General features: G+C 64.6%; 1 non-coding gene across 1 annotated transcript; it reads right to left on the minus strand.

Annotated features, from left to right (window-relative positions):
• Positions 1 to 1482: 1482 nt before the first annotated feature.
• Positions 1483 to 1638, minus strand: LOC116190109. Its single transcript, XR_004152593.1, has one exon. It is a non-coding gene; the product is annotated as a 5.8S ribosomal RNA (ribosomal RNA).
• Between the last annotated feature and the right edge of the window lie 1838 nt (positions 1639 to 3476).

Consider the following 3476-nt stretch of genomic DNA (forward strand, 5'->3'; position numbering starts at 1 on the left):
TAGGCTGTGGGTCCCATCCGATTAGGAGAAAAGCCGGCAAACGCTTGAGACTTGATTGAGCTCGCGTCCGACCTCCGATGTCCGATTAATTTGAAGATTTGGAAAGCTTGAAAGACGAAGATTTGGATGAATCTAATATCGCCATGCGTCGCGTGAACGGACGTTCGGGCGATTCGGCGCCTCGGGAGTCGGTTTTGCCCTGTTCGGACATTTGGAGTGGAGTTTAGCGTCCCTTGATCCCCGATGATCTTTGTGCATTCTTGCATTCGTTTCGGCGACCCTTTTGCCCCGCGGGTGATTGTTGGCTCGTCATCCTCGGTCGGGGACCGTTGGCCCGGGAAGACCTAGGGACTTTGACCGGGATTCTCTCAATGTGCCCCGAATGCCTTGAGGTGCTTGGAGGTTATCGTGAGGTACTCAGAGATCGTTGTGGTCTCTGCTTTCCGTGGAAATACCCGAAGGTTCACCGGGAGGCGTTCGTGATCACTGAAGCGTACTTCGGGAGATCGAGCCGAGTTCCGGAAGGTTGTCTAAAACTTGTTCCCCGGCCCTGGTGGTCCCTGGGCGCCTGTAGACCCGTTTTGAGGGGCCGTTTGCTTGTCAGTGGAGCGAACCCCGGGAGCTCTGTCAGAAAAGGCGTCCGTGGGGGATCGGGGTGTCCTGGCTTAAGCAGGATGTCCCGGAAATGCGCCCGGACGTGTCATTGGTCATTTTGGCACTGGGAGGGATTTTTGGAGCCCCATATTGGGCACCTTTCGGTGCTTCGGTAACTCAGTGATGAATAGTGCCACAGTGCCAACTCCGTTGTTTTCGGGATTCCTCGTTCGTCTGTTCTTCTGACTGCTTTCTTCCGCCTTTCTCAGTGGACCGTGTTTTTCTTTATTGTTCATGACCCCGTGCCCGCCTATTTGCCTCCGATTGCCCGGGCGATGAATAGTGTCCCGAGCTTCAGTCGGGAATCCGTGTGCGGGAAGCCGGTGGGCCAAAATGGGGTGCTGACAGGGTCCAGACACAACGGGGCTCTCACCCTCGATGGCGCCCCTTTCCAGGGAACTTGGGCCCGGTCCGTCGCTGAGGACGCTTCTCCATACTTCAATTCGAGCGCCGACGGCGCCCGATTTTCACGGTGGGCATTTCCCGGTTCGCTCGCCGTTACTAGGGGAATCGTCGTTAGTTTCTTTTCCTCCGCTTATTGATATGCTTAAACTCAGCGGGTGGCCCCGCCTGACCTGGGGTCGCGTTATTTGGATGGAAGGCCACCGAGCAACGCGGAAGGGACGGCTCCGGACGGATGCCCGAGGGGCCATGTACTGCCGCCACCGCGCGCCGCGGAGCGCGTCGCTCCCGTGATCCTTTCTGGGCCAGCCGCAGCGGTGTGCCACGGGAGGCCAACTTCCGCGCCCATAGCGGCCACGCACCCCCCCTCATCCCCCCCGAGGGATGGATGACGAGGGCGTGGAGGTTTTGGGGCGACGCGATGCGTGACGCCCAGGCAGACGTGCCCTCGGCCGGATGGCTTCGGGCGCAACTTGCGTTCAAGGACTCGATGGTTCACGGGATTCTGCAATTCACACCAAGTATCGCATTTCGCTACGTTCTTCATCGATGCGAGAGCCGAGATATCCGTTGCCGAGAGTCGTTGTGGTTACGCACGAGACTGCACGGTCCCTCAGGCAGGCGGCGTGCCTCTCCTGTTTCTGATCCTTGGCGCCTTCTGCGCCGGGGTTTTACACTGTACGACCGAGACGGGATAGAGCGCGCGCGCGCCAGAGTCCGAACGCCACCGCCGACCGACCCGACCGGACCGGACCTGAGGCAGGTGTCCGGAGTCGGGTGGTCGGACGGGGGCAAGGCACGCACCACCAGGTAAGGACATGATAGGGTCGAGCATGGGGACGTGCAGCATGGTGGTGGAGGGACGCAGGGGGGAGAGGCTGCGAGTCTACCCCCCTAAAGAGCTTACTTTACATTTTCCTTCTTCCCAGGGGGTGATATTGGCGTCCTGGGAATTGACCACCACACGGTCACCACCGTGCCCTGGGCGTGCCGTGACCGTGCGCTGGACGTGCCCGTGATCGTTCCAGCGACCGTGCCCAGGGATCGTGCCCCGTGACCGTGCCGGGGATCGTGCCCCGTGACCGTGCCCGGGGATCGTGCCCGTGACCGTGCCCGGCGATCGTGCCCCGGACCGTGCCCGGCGACGGGCCCCGTGACCGTGCCCGCGATCGTGCCCCGGACGTGCCCGGGGATCGTGCCCCGTGCCGTGCCCGGCGATCGTGCCCCGTGACCGTGCCCGGGTCGTGCCCCGTGACCGTGCCGGGGATCTGCCCGTGACCGTGGCCAGTGATCGTGCCTCGTGACCGTGACCAGCACCGCGCCCAGTACCGGTGATCGTGCCCCGTGACCTCAGCCAGTGATCGTGCCCCGAGACCCTAGCCAGTGACCGTGCCCAGTACTCCCACCAGGACCAGTGATCGTGCCCCGTGACCGTGCCCGGCGATCGTTGCCCCGTGACCGTGCCCGGCGATCGTGCCCCGTGACGTGCCCGGCGATCGTGCCCCGTGACCGTGGCCGGCGATCGTGACCAGTGACCGTGACCAGTGATCGTGCCCCGTGACCGTGACCGTGACCAGTGATTGTGCCCCGTGATCGTGCCTCCTGACCGTGACCAGCACCGCGCCCAGTACCGGTGATCGTGCCCCGTGACCTCAGCCAGTGATCGTGCCCCGAGACCCTAGCCAGCGACCGTGACCAGTGCCCTTGGCCGGTGACCGTGCCCATTACTGCCACCAGGGCCCGGTGATCGTGCCCCGTGACCGTGATCAGTGATACTGACCAGTGATCGTGCCCCGCGACCGAGACCGGTGATCGTGCCCCGTGATCGTACCGGGTGATCGCGCCCCGTGACCGTGATCGGTGATCGTGGCCCCCGACCTAGACCAGGGATCGTACCCGGTGATCGTGCCCTGTGACCCCATCCTGGGATCGCGCTCGGCGACCGTGCCCGGCGATCGCACCCCGCGACCGTGCCCGGCGATCGCACCCCGCGACCGTGCCCTCCCGTGACCGTGCCCAGTGATCGCGACCCTGGCCAGTGACCCTGCCCCCTGACTGTGACCAGCGCCGCCCCCGGCGATCATGCCCCGTGACCCTCGCCAGTGATCGTGCCCGGTGACTGTGCCCAGCACCGCGCCCGGTGACCGTGCCCAGCACCGCGTCCGTTACCGTGCCCAGTGACCGTGCCCCGTTACCGCTACCAGTGATCGGGCCAGTGACCGTGGCCTGTGCACTCGGCCGGCGACCGTGCCCGGCGATCACCACGCCCTGCGACCGTGCCCGGCGATCGCACCCCGCAACCGTGCCCCCCCCCCCCCACCCCCCCCCGTGACCGAGAACCGGTGATCGTGCACCGTGACCGTGCCCAGTGATCGCACCCCGCGACCGTGCCCCCCCGTGACCGTGCCCAGTGATCGCGA

Source organism: Punica granatum, unplaced genomic scaffold (assembly GCF_007655135.1).
Source record: "Punica granatum isolate Tunisia-2019 unplaced genomic scaffold, ASM765513v2 Contig00176, whole genome shotgun sequence".
In the NCBI taxonomy this organism is placed as follows: domain Eukaryota; kingdom Viridiplantae; phylum Streptophyta; class Magnoliopsida; order Myrtales; family Lythraceae; genus Punica; species Punica granatum.